The sequence below is a fragment of the Petaurus breviceps genome, unplaced genomic scaffold (assembly GCF_028583685.1).
Source record: "Petaurus breviceps papuanus isolate PSGF00001 unplaced genomic scaffold, PetGlider_PUasm1.0 91133, whole genome shotgun sequence".
Classification (NCBI taxonomy): domain Eukaryota; kingdom Metazoa; phylum Chordata; class Mammalia; order Diprotodontia; family Petauridae; genus Petaurus; species Petaurus breviceps.
This window is the reverse complement of record NW_027187419.1, coordinates 64,526,604-64,546,937: the sequence shown is the minus strand read 5'-3', so window position 1 is coordinate 64,546,937 and position 20,334 is coordinate 64,526,604. Positions and strand designations below refer to the sequence as shown.

Below are 20,334 nucleotides of genomic sequence, written 5' to 3'. Positions count from 1 at the left end.
TAAATGCCAGAGAAGATTTTAATTCCATCCTAAATGCAATGGGGAACTACTGAAGCTTCTTGGTCAGGCCCTTGCCTTACTTAGAAAGATTAATTTGAATTTATTAACTTTTATATTTATTCTGTATACATATATATATATATATGTATACATGTATTCATTTATTTATTTGTTCATTTATGTGTATTTGTTGTCTCCTGTTTTAGTAAGCTTGCTTCATCTTTTGTACTTGTGACTCTAGCTCCTAGCACAATTCGGGGCACCTGTCTGGTATTTGATAAGTATTGGTTGATTGATTGATTGATTAGAGGATAGATTATAGAAGGAAGAAACTGGAAACAGAAATCAATTAGGAGTGGATTGAAATAGTCCAGGCATTGTTGTTTGCCCTTCCTTCTCGAAGGACCATAAGGTCAGGGAGGTGATGCTATGACATGCAAGTGAACTGGATTTAAGTGAGGCAGGGCTGTGCAAAGTCACCAGCCTCACTTTCTCCTCCGGAGTCATCTGGGGCCAGTGGTGAGATAGAGATCAGGATGACTGGAGATGACCCAGCATGCAGTGGGAGATCTTGGCCTTTTTAAGGGAAGGTCTTTCTAAGTTCTCACTTTGACTGAGACAACATCCATTCAGTGACTAAGGCTGGTTGAGAAATGAGTCAAGGAATTTTTATTTAATTTTTATCTAATTTTATCTAAGAAAAAAATCAATCTGGGAGAGGAAGACCCTCAGGGTTTCTGAAAAAAGAACAAAACAGAAAAAATTACTATTTACATCCACTCTGAGCCACCAGGGCCCAAACAATGACCACTAAATGGTGCTTGGGCTGGGACCTATTACTGGCCAATGAGAGCCAGAGGGAACTGGGTTTAAGGCATGGTCTTTAAGAAAGAAGTCTAGCCAGTAAACCCCAAGATATCTTACTAGGTTTCAGCAATCAAAATTTACATATTTTTGGGCAGAGCACTTGCAGGTAAGACATAATACTCCATGTGGACTGAGGGAGAGGAGAGAGAAAGGGGAAGACCAAGAGGAAGGGAGGGGAGGGGATTGGAAGGGAGGAGAGAGGAAGGGAAGAGAAGAGAGGGGAGAGGAGAGGAGAGAGAGGAGCTGCTCAACTGAAACTGGCCAGTTGAGTTCCCAGTGGGGCAGCTCCGACTGCTACTCACTGGGTGTTGTTTGTCCTTCGTTCTGGAAGGCGACCATGGCATCAGGAAGGCAATGTCATGACTTGCAAATGAATTGGATTTAAGTGAGGGAGAGCTGTGCAAGGCCACCAGCCTCACTTTCTCCTCTGCAGTCATTTGGGTCCAGTGTGAGACATAGATCAGGATAATTGGACATGGCCCCCCAATTCAGGCAATAGGTGATGCCTAGACTATAGAAGTTGGGATGTCGGAAAGAGAAAGGGATGGAAATGAGAGATGTTGACATGGAATGGATAAGACTTGGCATCTGAGTATGGGGAGGGCATGGGGAACTCCACCACCCATTCTAAGCATGTTTATTGGTATAATTTGAAGCTTTTTATGTGTGGTAAAGTTGGGGTGGGATTGGGGCAATTTGGAGCTTATTTATACCCTGTCCATTTTCCTTCCAGTCTCAGGCTAGGGAATTGTGACTTAACAGAGTTTGTGCCAAAGATGAATCCTCTCCTGGAGGAATTTATTATTCAGATGAAACTTGAGTGAGGAAGAGCAGGTATTTCCCTGACGTCACAGAAAGTAATACCCAGGTGACCCTCAGGGGTCAAAGCTAGCATGCTCAGCAGCAGCTGAAGCAGCAGCCAGGCACCAGGAGCTGGAGATGGATGAGGACCAGTCTCCACCCCAAACCTGCCTCGTGTCTCCTGCTCTTCCATGACTGTGATTTCATCGAATATACCTTTGTAAACAATCAATTTAGCAACCAAATTATATACCCGGTAATTATAGCTTCCAGCCTAATGTCAGGAGTCCCCTGCACAACAGCTTACTCATGGTGATATCATAGCCTAGTAAAGAGGAAACAAACTGTCTGCAAGTGTTGGAGGGTGAGGGTGGGGGGAGGGAGATTAGATAGACCTAGGGGAAGGATGGGGTTTTCTTGATTTACAGTAATGGTTGGTGTCAAGTCTATGGGTCTGTTTTTAATTTCCCTGAAACTGTTTTTGGACTATTGATAGGAAGAATAGAAACAGAGAATGTTAGAGCCAAAAGGGACCTAGAAATGGTATATTCCAAGCTGCTTATGTTAACAGATGAGGACAGGGAAACCCCCTTAGAGAGACCAAAGCTTCACACATCAGTGGTCTGGCTCAAAAGCAGAGTCAGGACCAGAACCTGGTTTCCTGACTCCTGGCCCCAGGCTCTTTCTACTTTGTCACCCCTCCAACAGCTAAAAACCAGGCCATGGCAGTTGTTGTTTATGGTTGAGCAAAGAATACAAGGAAGCCAGAAGCTGATCTAGGAATAATGAGGGAGAGAAAAAGGTTTACCTGCTTATCTCTGTGAAGCTCTTTCTGGTTTACACAGAACCTTATGTACATTTTCCCATTTGATTCTCATAACTACTCTTTTAGGTGGATAATAGCAGTGTTATCATGCCCATTTTCCAGAGGAGAAAATTGAGAACCAGACTTACCTAAGGTCAGAATGCGTAGTAGAAGGGAAAGATCTGGGTTTAGAGTCAGAAGAGTCAGAAGCTTTTGGTTCTTCTCACTGAACAGTCCTGTTCACTGAATGGGTGTTGCCACAGACAAACTGAGACCTGGGAAAGACCTTAGCCTGAAAAGGTCAAGGTCCCCCACTGAATGCTGGGCCATCTCAAGTCATCCTGATCTATATCTGGCCACTGGACTTTGATGGCTCTGGAGGAGAAAGTGAGGCTGGTGACTTTGTACAGCTCCCCCTTACTTAAATATAATTTACTTGCAAGTCATGGCATGATCTTCCTCATGTAGTAGTCCTCTTCCAGAACCAAGTACAAGCTACAATGTGACCATGGGCAAGCCATTTCCACTCTTAAAATCTCAGCTTCCTCATTTGTAACATAAGGGCTTTGGGCTAAATGGTCTCAAAGGCCCTTTCTGTTCTGGTATTTTAAGATTTCCTGTTTCTAAGTAGCAACAGGGGTTCAATCCCAGGCCTTTTAATTCCATGATACAGAGTAGGGAATTGGTTAATAATTCTTTTGTCTACTTTACCCAACTCATTTTATTTAGCTCAATCTAAGGAACCCTGGCAACATTTAACTCCCTGAATGGATTTGGGAAATATTAACTGGAGGCCATGAGCCAGAGGACTCAATACAAGAAGGTCAAGTTTTAGATCGAAGGGTTTTTAACTCTGTGCAATGTTCCTTTGGAGGTCATTTAGAGGCTCCCAAGGACCAGGAGGCAAACACCTGGCCAGAGTATCACCAGTCATGGTAGTTTATGAGAGGCAGCACAATTTGATGGAAAGAGCACTGGATTAGGGGTTAAACTTTGCCAGATGTATTGAAAAGTGAAAGATGGTGGCAATGCTTACATTTCTAGCCTTTATCATTCACTTAGATTTAGTCCTTTTTTATTACTGTGCCTATGAATAGATTTTGGCAGTGGGGAAATGGGCTTGACTTCTTTGGTGAAGAAAGTAGTATAGCTAAGCTTCATAAAGTGTCTTACAAATATTGTCTCATTTTATACTCATAACAACACCAGAAGGTAGCTACTGTTAGGAGGTAAGTACTATCCTTTTTTTAACACATGGGGAAACTGAGACCCAGGGAGGGGAAGTGACTTGGCCAAGGACACGAGGATAAGAGCCCAGGAAAATGGGCTAAGCTGAAACTACAGGGTTCAAAAGGAGAGGCCAGTCTGGGAAAACCAGGGAGCAAAAATGACTGTTCTAGCCATTGCCATGGGCTCTGTTTCACACTTTACTTCTTCCCAGGGCAGGCTGTTTGGTGGGGTATCCAAGTTTGCATACATTGCCTGGTATTATTATTTTCCATCATCCATATCCATATTATTTCCATTCCCACCTCAAATATTTTCTTTCCTAACCTGTTACCAGTGCTACAGGCCTGTCTTAAAATATGCCAGAGCAACTGGTGATTTGCATATTTACTTTATTAGCATATAATTTGCCCAATTGTTTCATAATTAAAATATCAGTAAGAATAAAAGACTAATTGAACCAAAATTGCATAGAGTAGCAAGGCTTGTAATGACAGTATAAAATCATCATAGAATCCAACTCTTTGGGTTGGGAGAAATTTTAACAATCATTGAATACACTCTCCCTGGCAGGTAATAAATTTCTTCTTGAATATTTCCATTGACAAGGAGCTCACTATCTGATGAGTCAATCCATTCCTTTGTGTGACATTTCAAACATTAGACTCCAATCTCTCTGTACCTACTAGTTCTAATTCTGCCCTCTAGACCCAAAGTAAGTTTCATCTTTCTTCCAAAACGACAGCCCTTCAGATATGTCATCTCTTTTGTGACCTAAGCTTCTACAATTCTTTCAGTCATTTTTCATGTGATACAGTTTATAGAACTTCCACCAAACTGGTTGCCTTCTGGACATTCTCCAGTTTGCCAATGTTACTCTTAAAATGTGACTCTGTAAATTGAATGCAATGACACTATGACTGTAGTCAGAAATTGGTTGACCACATACATACTCATTCTAAAATTCCAAGTCTTCCGTGATGAAATGCCATCATCATCAAATGTTTATAGTACGACCATGCTGGGCATGATCATGTGTTAGGGACTGTGAAGCTAGAGATAGGTAGCTAGCTGGATAAAGCATTTGTTAAGGCACAATTCTTAAGCCCTGGAAATATAAATGTAAGTAAAAAGAAAGACATTTTGATGAGCAGGATGATTCCAGAAAAGTGTGAAAAGACATGAACTGATGCAAAGTGAGCAGAAACAGCATAACATTGGATATAGTAACAGCACTATTGTACAATAATCAATTGTAAATGACTTAGCTCTTCTCAGCAATACACTGAACTAATACAATTCCAAAGGACTCATGATGAAAAATGCTATCTACCCCAAGAGAAAGAACTGATGGAGTCTAAATGCAGATCAAAGCATACTACTTTTCATTTTCTTTATTTTTTTTTCATGTTTTTCCCCCTTGGTTTGTGTTTTCTTTACAACATAACTAATATGAAAAAATTTTTTAAATTGTTTTTCCTACCCTCAAGGAACTCACTTTTTTTTAAGCAATTGGGGTTAAGTAACTTGCTCTAGGTTACACCGCCAGTTATTTCTGGGTGTGGTGCTAAGTATCTGAGCCCGGATTCTATCCCCAGGTCATCCCAACTCTGGGGCCAGTGCTCTTACTTGCTGAGCCACCTGGCTGCCCCAAGGAACTCACTTTTTAATGAGGAAAGACAACACAAAGAAGAGAGATGAAAAGGTCAGGGGAAGAAAGCACCCACCCAGGGGCAAAGTATAAAAGTCTGGAGAGTCTGGAGAGGAGCACAACATACCTGGGTGCTTTCTCAAAGAGAGGTTCTGGGCAGAAACTCACCTGTGGCAGGAGGGGCCACAGGGACAGAGGCCTCCCCTGGATGAGAAGGCAGTTAGGGTAGGGATAGAAAAGTCCAGACAGTTAGGAAAAGAGTCAGAAAATAAATAAGAAGATCCTCCTGATAAAACAGAGTCTGCAATCTAAAGATGGAGATTTGATAGACTGGAAATGCTGGGATTAGCAAATATGGAATCATACATATGAATGGTAGAGGAGGGCTGAACATACAAAGGCACCATTATAGGGAAAGAGAGGATGTGGTGGTCATAGGGCAGTTCTGTGCTGTTAACTGGAGGAAACTAGGAAGAAGTTGGTTTTTCTTTGTAAGGAACCTCCCTTATTCAGCCTCCCCAGGGCTGGCTGTTATTTTTAGAAGCATAAAAGTATTTAAGGAGGTTTAGAGAATGTCCAGAGTAAGGCATCCAGGATTGTGAAGAGTGTTACATTCTTAATACATTCGTTGAAGGAAGTGGGGTTGTTTAGCTTGGAGAAGAGAAAAATGAGAGGGAAGATGATAACTGTCTTCAAGTGTTTGGAAGACTGTCACCTGGGAGAGGGGATAGGCTTTTTCTTCTAGGCCCTAGAAGGTAGAATTAGGAACAGACGGTAAAAGTTGAAAGGAAGTAAATTTAAAAAGTGATGCCAGGAAGAACTTTGTAACAATTAGAGCTGTCCAAAATGGAAATGGAATGTGTCTGGAGTGGGAGTGAGGGGCAAGGTGTTGTGGGCTTCCCTCACCCTCCTTCCACTGGAGGTCTTCAAATAAAGGATGGAGATTCACTTGTCAGGTATGCTATAGAGCCCTACCAGGCCTGTAGGGCCAGCAAAATTCACCTGCTGGGGAACCAGATTAAAATATATTTGAGAAATGTTTAACAAAATAAATAAAAATACCATACAACATAGATAATGTTAATTTGTGGGGGCTTTTTAAGTCAATAGGTGACCCACCAGAATCATTTCTATTTAAGGCTGACAACACTGTCATAAAGGGTATTCTTTTTTTGGTATTGGTTAGAGGAATTCTGAGGTCTCTTTCACCTCTGAAATACTATGATTCCATGATCTGGGGCTGTTCTCCTAAGGTCACCTAGAGAAACCATGAGTCTGGCCAGGTCCTTATATGAAAGCCAGGTTATGGATCTTCTTTTTCTTTCTTCCTCTTTCCTAGAAGGGGAAAAATAGTGGGTCAGAAATTTTTTGCGTAATTCTGGAATTTAGACTCATGGTGTCAGTCAATAGTATTCAGTGGCTAAGGAGGAGGAATTAATGCTTAGGCTTCCACAATGGATGAAAACATTGCTTTTTTGCCAGGAAATGGGCCTGCCAGTCCAAGACAGAGAACACATCATTATTTGTGCTAGGACACTGAGTACATGAGGCTTGAGGAACAAGGAGGAGGTCAGAATATGACCAAGGAGCAGACTCCTATGTGAATTGAATGGATTTTGTTTTTCCCCAGAGTCTAATGGAAGAGCTATTACATAGGGAAAAATCTATAGGGCTTGGCAAATTATTGATATGAAAAGAGAAGGAAAGGAAGGGGCATAGATGGAGGAAGAGCTTTGTCTTGTTCATGATGAGTTTAAGTGTGATATCCAGGTAGGAATATCCTGTAGAAAGTCAAAAATGGAGGCTTGGAATTTGGGAGAAAGTTAGAGGCTGGGGATATACAGACAATTGGGAATCATCTGTACAGAGGTGATGGTTGGGAGTGCTTGAGAGCAAAGGAGTATAATGGCAAAGAAAAAGATTATCATGAGAAAGAAGAGAAGACCCAGGACAGAACTCTGGGAAAAATTCAGCACTTTAAGACATTGAAAGGACAGTGATGGTGAGAAAGGTGGTTGGAGACGTAGATGAACCAGGAGCGTGTGAAGTCTAAAATAAGAGAGTAGGTGGTTAACAGTAATAAATACCATAGAAAGATATTAGAATTAGATATTCAACTCCCTTTGAAAGGCATGTGTAAATAGCCTATGCAAAAGCTGGTTAAAAAAATTAAAAAGTAGGAGATGGATTGTCATGTATAAGGAATGGCTAAAAGTCCAATTTGTCCGCAATAATGGGTTGGTAATGGATTGGATACAGAGAGTGAGTTAAAATAGAATTGAGGACATCTCCTAGGTTTCAAACCTGGGTGACTAGAAGAATGTTTGTGCCTTTGACAGATATAGAGATGTTAGGAGGAGAGGTAAGTATAGGGAGAAAGATAATGAGTTCCGTTTTGTACGAGTTGAGTTTAATATACCTCCAAGGCATCCAGATGGAGAAGTCAGGAAAGCTATTGGAAACCTGTCAGGAGAGAGAAAGGGACTGGATGGACTAAATTGTGGAGCTGCCCGCATAGAGTATCGTTGGCTACATGGGGGCTGATAAGGTCACCAAATGAAAGAGTACATACAGAGTAGGGACATGACCAGGGAAAAGTGTCTGTCCCCAAGGAATTATTTAGTAGAAGCAAATTTAGAGCTTGTTGGGGGAAAAAGACAAATATACACAAAATAGAGAATACTCTAAGAGGGAATATAATCACATGCAGAACAGATTTGTGGTCCTAGTAAAAGGTAAGGTCCTCGAGGAAAAGGATTATTTTTCACTATATCCTTGGGTATAACAATTGAAGGTGCTTAATAAATGCTTGCTGGACTGGGTTGGATGCAGGTAGGTTCAGGACTAGTTAACATCCTTACCACTCTTAGATCCCATGATCCCATGAAACCTCTTGAGATTTGGAAGTTATCAAAATTCCAACAAAGCCTCTTGTGTCCTTTGACTGGACTTGAAGGGATTAAGTCAGGAGATGGGATTGTGTGTACAATGAACAGAATGTTGGCCAGTTTGACTTTCACCAGGGGTTTGCAACTAAATGGAATTGAAGAGGGAGTAAGAGTGAATGGTTAAGGAGACCAGTTTTACCTTCTAGCCCCAGGTAGTTAGGTATTTCAGATCTTGATCCAGGAAAGGTTTTCCATTTCCAACTAAAAACTACCCAAATGTAGGACAATGTGTTCTACCCTCTTCTAGAAGACAGAATATAAGACAGTGAAGATAGTGGAGCCAGGGGAGATCATCAGAAAGTCAAAAAATGTTTATCTAGCTGGGATGAAGGGCATTAGGATTAGGGCAGGAGCTCCTAACCAAGTCTCTGGTTTCTGTCCTAGAGGTTAAGGAGTGGAAACTGTTCAACTTCAGGAGAAGTCAAGGGAAAGCAAAACAAATCAGGGGAAAGGAAAGCAAGGGAAGGAATGTGGGAAGAGAACTATAGAGCTCTTTTGTTGAGAGAAATGTTAGTAGAGTCTGAGGAGAATTCTAAATTCCCTACTGGGAAAAGTGAAGGAATCTTTATTGTTCTCCCTACTTCCCTGTGGTGACTGACATAGCACTGACTATCTCTTGGTATTGGAGACATCCAGTAGTTTTATGTCTTACAGTCTTCTCTAGCCCTGGGCTTTACTTCAGAGACTCATTTTAGAGAGCCATCTGCCTGAGCACAGAAAGCTGCCCAACACGGTTCCCTGCCAGAGTCTGTGACCTCTCTGAACTCTCTGCAACAAGAATTTCAAGACAATTCCACCAAGATAATTGTTTTGATGACACTATCTAGACAGATCTATATAGGGCTCTGAGATGATGAATGACTGGCACATCACCAACCCTTCCTCTGAAAACTTGGATCCAGTGGTTTGAAGCTTGCCTCTGTCACTGAGAATTCACTAGGTGTATATTTTAATGAAATTATATTTCAACCAAGCTAAGGAACAAGCAGAGTTTTCAAGAAAGATGATGCCAGCTCAGATAAGGCTTGCTAGGATGACAATCTCTCTCTCTCTCTCCTCCTGCCCTGTGAGGAAGTGGTTCTTCTAGTCTTCATTTTGGGCATCAGAGAAGAGGGTGTCCATTTTCATTGGAAGGCAGTATAACTCAGTGCTGGATTTGAAGTTGAGGGACTGGGTTTGAATTCTGGCTTTGTCATTTGCTACCTTTATGCATTGGACTAGATGGTTTTTAAGGTCCCTTCAAGCTCTGAATCCATGATGGCATGATCCATATAGAGAATTGCCAATGAGAAAATTTCCTTTACTGATGCAGCTGAGCTACTTCTCACTCGGGATTGCCTGAGAGTTTAAAAGACTTGCCCATGGCCACACATGTGCCAGTATGTCTAAGTGGCAGCTCTTGAACCCAGAATTTCTTGCCTTTAAGGCTGGTTCTCTATCTACTCCATCATGCTGTCTCTCTTTGTTCCTCCTTAAGAGGCATAAAATGGTGATAAGAGAACTGAAACCCACTTGCCAAATTGAAAACCAGAACTAAGAATACAACAAGCAAAAAGTCATAATCCAACTATAAGAAGCAGTTTATGACCACAGAGGTTCTCTCTGTCTCTCTGTCTGTCTGTCTCTCTCTGTCGCTGTCTCTGTCTCTCTGTCTCTCTCTGTCTGTCTCTCTGTCTGTCTCTGTCTCTCTCTGTCTCTCTGTCTCTGTCTCTGTCTCTCTGTCTCTGTCTCTGTCTCTCTGTCTCTCTGTCTCTCTCTCTGTCTCTCTGTCTCTGTCTCTGTCTCTGTCTCTGTCTCTGTCTCTGTCTCTGTCTCTCTCTCTCTCTCTCTCTCTCTGTCTCTGTCTCTCTCTCTCTGTCTCTGTCTCTCTCTCTCTCTTTCTCTGTGTCTTTGTCTTTGTACATGTGCCTGCCCCATCTTGGAACCAGAGTAGGATTAGAGAATTTCCAGAGCTTTTATTCTTAAGCTTGTGACAGCTTTGTTCATTTTAAAGGAGCACATTATAGACTGTACAGGTAGTATTTGAATGCCCAATTGGCATTAAATCTGATTTTCAAGAGTTTGGAATGGGCAGGTAAAGAATGACCATGTTACAGGTATATGATTTCTAGACTAAGAGGGCTGAGGTTTGTTTGGTTATGGAAGAGACAGGAATCTCCTGGAATGTGAAAGCTGAAGAAAGACATCCCTAAATGTAGTTTGCATGACTGAGTCCAAGTAGTCCAAATGAAGTAGGACTAATCAGGGTACTGGAGTGATGGCAGAGATGGGTGGTCATTGTCTGAAGAACTTTCTGGTCCTGTGAGTCCAGCGCGTATTCAGTTACCCACTCAGTTTTGGACCTGAAATTTCCCTCTGACTTGGCTGCTAATGAGCATAGATATGTTTCTTAGGAAGAAAGAAAGGATAATACGCATTTATTAAGTATCTTCTATGTGCCAGGCACTGTGGTAAGTGCTTTCCAAATATCATCTCGGTCGATGCTCACAACAACCCTGGGAAGGAGTTGCTATTATTTTCTCTATTTTACTGCTAATGAAGTAAACAGAGGTTAAGTAACTTACCTAGGGTCACCCAGCAAATAAATGTCTGAAGCTAGATTTTAACTCAGATCTTCCTGACTCCAGGACCACTGCCCTATCCATTCTACCTCCTTGTTGTCAACCCAAATTTTGTAAACAAAAACAGAAACAAAACCAGATACTCAGGAACACATGAACACACACACACGCACACATGAACACACACACACACACACACACACACACCCTAAGTTGCCCTCCATTCCTCTCTTTGAAACGAATGGCAGCTATTTAGCGGAAAATCTTGCTCACTTTAAATAAGGCCTTTGGTCATTCCTAATTATGTCTGTGACCCAGCTCATTTTTAAAAACTAATTTTTTATTTAGATTTTTAAAAAATATACACTGTGTTACAATGAAGCTAAGCAGGAGGGGCAAGGGGAAACCTGGTTTGCTGTGAGCAATTAGATAAGAGGCAGGTGCCTGGCTACAGGGCTTCTGGTCCCAGCTTTGCCACTGACTTGTTATGTCCACCCTCCCCGTATTTCATTCTGTGTCCCTCGTGTCTCCAAAGGGTAGTAATTACTGGACTGTACTCCTGCCCTTTGGCCAGACTGAATTGGAAAATGTTAACCTTGGAAGGGACCTCACAGATTATCTTGTCCAATCCCTTATTTTGCAGATAACAGTTAAGTAAAAAGGACAGGGTGCTGGACTTAGAATCATAAGGCTAAGATTTGAGTCTTGCTACTTCTCCAAGTGTCTCTTTGCTCATCTGCAATATAAGGAAATTAAAATAACACATTGCCAACAATACAGGACTGTTATGAAGGAAGTAATTTATAAAGTTTGGGCTGGACTTGTGATTTTATTGATATAGGAAACCTATAGTGAAAAAACTACTTCTACCCCAATGCTGATTGTCAAATAAAGTTATCAAGCATTTATCAAGTGCCTACTATATCCTTTGCACTGGGTAAGCTCTAGGGATGCAAAGAAAGGTAAAGACAAAAACAAAAAACAATCCCTGCTCTCAGTATTGATTTATAGATTTAGGAAATTGCCTTTGGGCTCTGAGATGATCTGCCCAGATCACACAGGCAGATTGTTTCAATGTAAAACTTGAACCCAGATCTTCTGACTCTAGGGCTGCCTGAATAGCTGCTACACTAGGGGGCATTGATAAAGGGAGTTTTCTCATTGGGAGTTCCCTATAGATCATAGGTATATTGTTTTTGGGGTTTTTTTTCAAGTTGGCAGGGACCTGTATTTCCAAATCAATATATCCTCCCTTCTCCACTCCCCAGAGTGTAACAATGAATAAAAAAAGAGAAGAAACAGTTCAACAAAATGAACCAACATCAACTGAGTTTGATAGAATATGCAGTATTCTACACATAGTCTCCACCTCCTCAAAGAAAGGAGGGAGATGTATTTTCTAATTGTTTTTCCCTTTTTTTCCCTTTCCAGTTTTTCCCTGTTTCACACAGCATCCTGTTTCTTTGTTGTCATTGTTGATTGGGTCATTCCTTTCAAAGTATGTCTAGATTCAGTAAAGGGGAAAGGGAAAGAGAACCAAGGAGAAGGGATTCCAATAAAATTCCTGATTCTTGACCTTGTCTTAGCTCAGTGGGCTCCACATAGTAGGTGTTCAGTAAATACTTGTTCCTGCTGTTGCTGCTTACAGAATATTGGTCAATTCCTTTTACTAACACTAAGTGCCAAGATAGTTCTATCATTAGTAAAGTTATACTTTGGTCAGCTGTCAGTAAGTTAACCATGGGAAAAAAGGGTTGGAGATAATGGGGGTAACATGTAGCAGTGCTCTGGACTCACTTTCCCAGAGCATTCTGGACCCATTTCCCTCCTTTGGGTTCTAGGGATACTGAGAGGCTATTCAGGGTTTGGAAGGATTGGGGGCACCTTCTCTTTTCTTTTTTTATAATTCATTATTTATTTTTAGTTTTCAACATTCATTTCCATAAGAATTTGAATTTTAAATGCTCTCCCCCTCCCTCCCTTCTCCCTTTCCTAAGACAGCATGCAATCTGATACAGGCTCTACTTATCCATTCATATTAAATATTAAACATACAATATCTTTGTATTAAACATTAAACATGATGTAAAGAAGAATTAGAACTAATGGGAGGAACCATGAGAGAGAAGAAATAAAACAAAACAACAGAAGAAAAGAAGAGCAAATAGTATGTTTCCATATGCATTCAGACTCCAAAATTCTTTTCCTGGATATGGATAGCATTTTCCATCATAAGTCTTTTGAAGATGTCTTAGATCTTTCCATTGCTTAGAAGAGCTGTCTATCAAAGTCAGTCATCTCACAATGTTGCTATTGTTGTGTATAATGTTCTCTTGGTTCTGCTCGTCTTACTTAGCATCAGTTCATATAAGTCTTTCCAGTTTTTCTAAAGTCCTCCTGCTCATCATTTCTTATAGCACAATAGTATTCCATTGCATTCATATACTACAACTTGTTCAGTCATTCCCTAATTGATGGATATCCTCTCAATTTCCAATTCTTTGCCACCACAAAAAGAGGTGCTATAAATATTTTTGTACATGTGGGTCCTTTCCCCTTTTTTACAATCTCTTTGGGATATAGACCTAGAAGTGGTATTTCTGGGTCAAATGGTAGGCATAGTTTTGTATCCCTTTGAGCATAGTTCCAAATTTCTCTCCAGAAATGGTTGAATCAGTTCACAACTCCACCAACAATGCATTAGTGTTCCAATTTTCCTACATCTTCTCCAACATTTATCATTTTCCTGTTTTGTCATGTTAGCCAGTCTAATGTGGGTGTGATGTGGTTATATTCTCTTTTCTAATGCTATCATTCATATCTAATGCTCCAACCCTCAATCTAGTGTGTCTCCCCTACACCTCCCCTCCTCCCCATAATTATCTGCCTGTGATTAGCATCTCAATTGCATTCAACCAATTAACATCAATTTTCTTTTACTGAGGGATATTTATTTTAAAGATATAGCAAGAACAGAGTCCAAATACTTTCCCCCAACACCAAGGGTACCATCTGCCTATACCACCTTGGTTCTAGGGAGAGTGGGTTCTAATTTAATGTAGATTTTACATAGCATCCCCCTACACCAAATTTATTCCCAATTCAGTATGTTTGATTTGTGAACAAGTCTTCATCTCTGCTACTACTGGATTGGGCAGGAAGGTCACTTGGGACTTCTCATTGTCCAGCTCCTGGTAAATTCCAGCATGGACCCCAACCCCAAATCCTCAACTGAGCTTTCAAGGCCCATGAAGTCATAACCATAGATGTAAATGGTCAAAGAACAGAGGCCTGTATTCACAGGTTACATGTTTTCCTTCAATTGGGAAGGTCCAAATGGCCTTACCTAGAATGCAACCAGGCAGGAAAGAGATAGAACAACTTTTGGATGTAGCTGAATTCCAGCTATGTATTCCATTGACAATGCATGTCCTCATCACAGAGCTAACAGAAACCAAATACAAAGGTTTGAGTTTACCCCAAATCAGGGAGCAGGGCACCTATGTTACCATCATGCCTTTCCGAAAGCAGCCCTCCCCTCTCCATGCATATACAATCAAAAGCTGTCCCCCAGTGTCTGGGGTCAACAGCCCTCAGTCCATCCCAGTGGGAAGGGGGACAACTACCTTAAGTTTCTGGCCTGCACCTGCTACTCCAGACCCTTCCTTGAGGCCATGTGGCCACATAATATGACTTGAGGCTGAACTTAACAAGCCTGCATACAAATGCCATGAGAGGAGCTCTCTGGTCTTCAGTAGTAGAGAGGATGGTGAGAGTCAGAGATCTAAGTAATCTGATGTCAGCTCCTCTTTGTTAAACACACTTAGAAGCAAATAAAAAAAATCAAGAGAAACTGCCTAAATCCACAGGCCTATCAGTTTTACTATCTGGTGGCTTTGTGGATGCCTACCACACCAAGTGGCTACAGATCTTTGAATGGAATGGATATAATTTAAAAGTAACAACCTAATTTATTTGACCCAGTGGTGTTAACTTCCTCTATTTTAGGGATGCTGATAAAAAACTCAACTGGTAAATTCTGGTTTCATTTTCTCTCCTTGCCCTATGCCTGTCAAAATGCAGACAGCAAAAACAATGGATCCAAACAGCTTACAAAATGGACAAATGATCAAAAGTTAGAGCTCATAGAAGCTTATGACATAAGAGATCATCTCGCTTCAACATTTCTCAAAATATTGTCTAAGGACCCCCTAGAGGTCTTTAAGACCCCTTACAAGGATCCATGAAGTCCATGAATTATTTTCATGATAATACTAAGATCTTATTTACCTATTACAATACTCCTCATTTTCTAGTTACATAGCTGTGTGAGGTCAAAGTTTCTTCAAATGCTTCAACCAAAACCACATATCACAACAGATTGAATGCAGAAGCAGATATGAGAATCCATCTGTCTTCTATTAAACTAGACATTAAAGAGGTTTGCTAAAATATGTGAAATAATACTATTCTTCTCACTAAATTTTTTTTGTTTTGAGAAATAATAGCTTTTCCTCACATAAAAATATGCTCTTCATGTTAACATGTTATAAGCTTATTATTTTAAATGAATGAAGAAGTATTTTGAATATTTTTCCATTTTACTTTCTAATGTGGTAAATAGTCAATAGAATCTCCACAAGCCAAAGTTGTTAGGGGCCCCTAAATAATATTTAAGGGTGTAAAAAGGTGCTGAGACCATAAAGTTTGAGAACTATTGAATTAGTCTAGTTTTATAATCAAGGAAGCTTGGGCCCAGAGAGTTGAAGCAATGCACTAGGATTTTTTGTACCTGTTGCAAGGGGTTTTGGGGGTGTGTGTGTGGCTGCCCTAGGGAAGGAGAGGTGAGAAAACCCACCACTGCCTCGTATGAGCTGCTGAAGGCATTTCTGCAGCTGGGGATACAAGATGGAAAGGCAGGTGGGGATGGGGTGGGAGTAGACTCACCCCCAGGACACCTCCATCTCAATCTGATCCACAGTGCCAGCTGCTATTGCCATAGTTAATGCCATTGTGAAGGGATTTTGTAACATTGTGAAGTGACCCGAGGAGCTGTTAGCAGAGAACAGAAACTAAAAGCAAGTTCTCTTGATGATTGCTAGTTCTGGCTTGTCATTATCAAGGTCCAGGCCTCCTTTTCTGGCCCAGAGCTGCTGACTCCAAGTGCTGTGTCAGTATTGGGGTGAGATGAGGAGACCGCCTGCTGGGTCATTTACCCCACTGAATTTGGGTCTAGAAGTCAGGGCTCAGGGACTCCTTTCCAGCACACTTTTCATTGGGGTCCACTATTTCCTAGTATAAATAGCATTCATTCATTCATTCATTCATTCGACAAGAATGTATTGAGCATGGTACTAGTTACTGGATTTCAAGACAGACAAAAAAGAAGCAGTTACTTCTCTCAAAAAGCTTTTTGTAACATGCTAGTTAACAATTTCCTGAATCAAAGCACCAATTAACAAGTCATTTTTACTTCTTTCTTGCCTCACCAACAACAAGGTCTTTGAATAAAATGTTCATTTTTCTCTTCATCACAAGCACTGGCTTTATGGGCTTTCTTTGACTTTCTGGTTGAATGGAGGTCATTCAGTAGGTGGGAGGAATAGGGCAGGTAGGGTAGAGAATCCAGGGATAGTTTAAGAGGGACAATAAGGATTTGATAAATGAGCTAGTCCTTGTAGCCCCAGAATATTTGCTTCTGTATAATATTTGTACCATTATATTCTAAAGACACCTGGGAGTGTGAAGAATTAGGATTTAATGCCTAATACCTTTAATTGTACCTGGGAGTTGTAGACTTCCATTTTTACCAGCTTCTTTACCAGACTTGAATGGGTTCTCAGCTCAGCTCTGCCTAAGACAAGTATTTGACATGAGAGAGCCAGAGGGAAATTTAACAAAGAGAAATAAAATGTTTAGTTGAAACGCAAACTCCTTTGCTGGTGGTGCAATCAAATGAAATGTGGAATGGGAGGTATCCTGCTTTTAACAGGGCTAATGGAATGAGATTAAAATACATAGCTCATGTGGGACTGCTTAGCAAGGGAAGGAGACAGTTATACAGGAGAAAAATTTACAACTATTCCTTGTCTTTGCTTAATTAAGATGTGATGTGAAAGAGTGTTGGCCTTGGAATCCAGAAAGACGTCGCTGCAAATCCTGGTTCTGGCAGTAACCATAGGCAAGCCCTTAGACCCTATAAGCCTAAGCTTTCTCATTTATTAAATGGCGTTAATATTGGTGATTGTTGGTAGGAACTGGGGCAAAAAAGAAGGGGATGCAGGAATGCCACCTGGCTCTTTTGCTCCCAAGTTGAATATTCAGGAGAAACCAGGGGTATTGGCAGTGGGAGGAAGGAGGGTTGAAAAGAATCTCCTTACTAGAACTCCTTTGTTGTTTTGCTAAATAGAGTTCCTATGATGATTTGAAAGGGGTATCACACTGGTGATTTGGGGATATGGTAGGAATTAAAAGGAATTTGAGGCTATCACTCAGATAAGAATAAAAAAAAGTTTAAAAGAAGGAAGTGTCTAAGGCTTCTTCTAGCTGGCTGACTCCTTGTGGCTGGCTGTGGTTTGCTTCATAAAAGAGCTAAAGATAGCCTTTGAGAATCAAGCTAAAACTAACACATCCCTCCCACTTTCTAAAGAAGCTGCTTCACAGTTGAAGACCCTCTGGAGGACCACAGAAAGCAACAGCTCATTAAAGAAACAGCTTTGCAGCTGTTGAGTGGAGGCCCAGAAGAAAACATCATGGTTACATCATCAAGGGACATTGGCAGCTCTGTATCATCAGATGTGGGAGTTACCCCAGTCTTTTGTGTTTTCTGACCATGAGTGTTCTTTACCCATGGCGCCTCTTCATAAGTGTTCCACAGCCTCATGTGTGGCTCTCCATTTGTGTTTTGTGGTCACATGTGTTCCTTGTATGTGTCTCAAAGCATTGGTGGAGTGGAAAGTGGTAGAAGAATAAACCCCCTGAATGTCTGGAGGATCTATCTTGTAATTTGGGGCTTTTTCTATGCTATTTAAGTAAATGTCTTCTATCAACTAATATGACTTCTGGTTGCCCTAGTCTAAGAAAATACATCAGAATGGATTCTGACCAACAAAGTACTTTAAAGGTGGAATAGTTTTTTGGGACCTTATGAACGATGCTGACTCTACTGCACAGGATTGTTTGTAGATCAATAAGTCAGTCAACTAGCATTTATTAAACACCTACTATGCACCAGGCATTGTGCCAAGTGTAAGAGATACAAAGAAAGTCAAAAAGCTAGTCTCTGCCCTCAAGGAGTTAACAGAATAATAGGGGAGACAACATGCAAACAACTAAATACAAACAAATACACAGGGATAAACTGGAGATAAGCAGCAGAAGGAAAACCTTAGTATTAGGAGGGATTAAATGCGGTAATATATGCAAAGTATTTTTGGAAAACTTAACAGCACCATATAAATGTCAGCTATTATGAATAGCACTACTACCACCTTAGCACATATGAGGACCTTATGAATAAAACTGGTCTGGGTTATCTTTCCAACTTTCTTTTTCCTTCTTTTTTCCTTCCTTCTTACTACCCCTCCTACAACTCTGCCACTTTGGGGGAGTGTCTGTCATACTTCTGGGAAGAGAGCCATTTTCTTTCTAATGCAGACAATTGACTACATCGTGTCCTCACTAAGGACCCCTTTGTAAATTTATCCTGAGCAGATTGACCAGAATTACAAATAGAGAAGAAAAGGATATATAATTGGCTTATATGTAAAATAGGATATCTCTAGTATCCTCAAGGGCATGGTAACATTTTAAAAAGTGGAACAAAAAAGCAATTTGAATTAAGAGGTCCTGTCTTTGCTTGAAAGGACATCCCTATTTAAGGGAGGAAAGACATACAAAGGTCAAAAAGAGTTAAAATTAGAGCATGTTGTATACAGTAATAGCAATACTGTTTTAAGAACAACTTTGAGTGAATAAGTCATTTTGACCATTATAAATACCCAAATTAACTACAAAGGACATATGAAGGAAGATGCTGTCTACATCTAGAAAAAGAACTGTATTATAGAAGTATGCATAAAATGATCTTACATATATACATATATATATATATATATATATATATATTTGTATCTAATAGCCATCTCTGGGGGTGGGAGGGAAGAAAAAGTAAATATATGATAACTTTTTATATATTTAAAAGGAATAGCAAATTGTACATAATAGATTTGCAGTTTCATGTGAAATCATCTTTATTATTATTATACTATGTTATAGAAATGCTTGTTTTATTCCATAAATTAAAAATAAAGTAAAATATTTAAATAAAAGAGGTAAGTTTTTTCTTTTCAAAAAAGAATTTTGTTGCTCCCCTGTTCAAAAGACACAGAACATTAGAATTGGGGCAATGACAGGAATAAGAAACACTTTTTCATTACCAATTACATGCAAGGGCATTCATGTAGAAAGTTAACACATGGTTCTTTCACTCAAGAAGCATGGTCTCCCAGGAGAATAAGATACTGACACAGATCCAGTTCCAATGATCAAATAGTCACTAAGTACCTACAGTGTACATGATATCCTATTAGGTACACAAAAATAAAAATGAAATTGTTCCTACCTTGAGAGACCTTAGATTTTACTGGGTGAATCCATGGAGAAATGTGATACAAAGTAGAGAGGGAAGGGTCAAGAAAGACCTCAAAGTGCTCTAGGAAAATTTGAGATGGGAGATAATACTAACAACTGAGAAGATGGGGGAAGGGACATAGCAGATATGACAAGTGGTTATGATGAGGGAATGCATTCCAAGAATGATGGATGAAGTGTACAAATGCATGGAGACATCCACAGTGGCATTCATGTTGTAGTTAGGAACAGCTAGTAGTCCAAATTGACTGGAACATAGAACAAAGAGACGGTAATGTGAAATAATGCTAGAAAGGAGATTGGAGTCAAATTGTAGATAGCCTGAAGTGTGAGGATGAGGAATATGTGCCTTATCCAAGAAGTGATAGGGAGCCACTGATGGATTTTGAGCAGAAGAATGATCTGTACCTTCAGAAAACAATTTTTGATATGTGTGTGAAGAATGGATATGGAAAAAGGAAAGACTGAGGGCAAGAAGTCTGAATAGGAGGGTATTACAAAATTCCAGGGGAATAAGGGTCTGGACTAGGGTGGCAGCTATGTGAATTCAAATTGTGGAGGTAGAATCTACAGGACTTGGCAACTGATTGGACAAGAAGGAAGTGTTAAGCATGCCTCCAAAAATTTGAACCTAGTGACTGAGAAGATGGTGGTACCATCAACAGAAATAAGGAAGTTTAATTCAAAGGAAGATTTAGGAGTGAAGGTATTACAAATATCAGGCAATTCATGTTTTTTATAATTATCGGCATTAGAAAGTTACAAAACAAAGTGCTATGTGAGGGGGAAAGGGCCTTGATGACTAGAGCAATCATAGAAGAC

General features: G+C 40.3%; 1 long non-coding RNA gene across 4 annotated transcripts in view; it reads right to left on the bottom strand.

Annotated features, from left to right (window-relative positions):
• The window catches only part of LOC138155242 (uncharacterized), a 228,781-nt gene extending 208,719 nt beyond the window's left edge, over positions 1–20,062 (bottom strand). For all 4 annotated transcript variants that reach the window (XR_011166785.1, XR_011166787.1, XR_011166788.1 and 1 more), the window contains exon 1: positions 19,484–20,062. This is a non-coding gene — a long non-coding RNA (uncharacterized lncRNA). The remainder of the gene's footprint in view (positions 1–19,483) is intronic.
• Between the last annotated feature and the right edge of the window lie 272 nt (positions 20,063–20,334).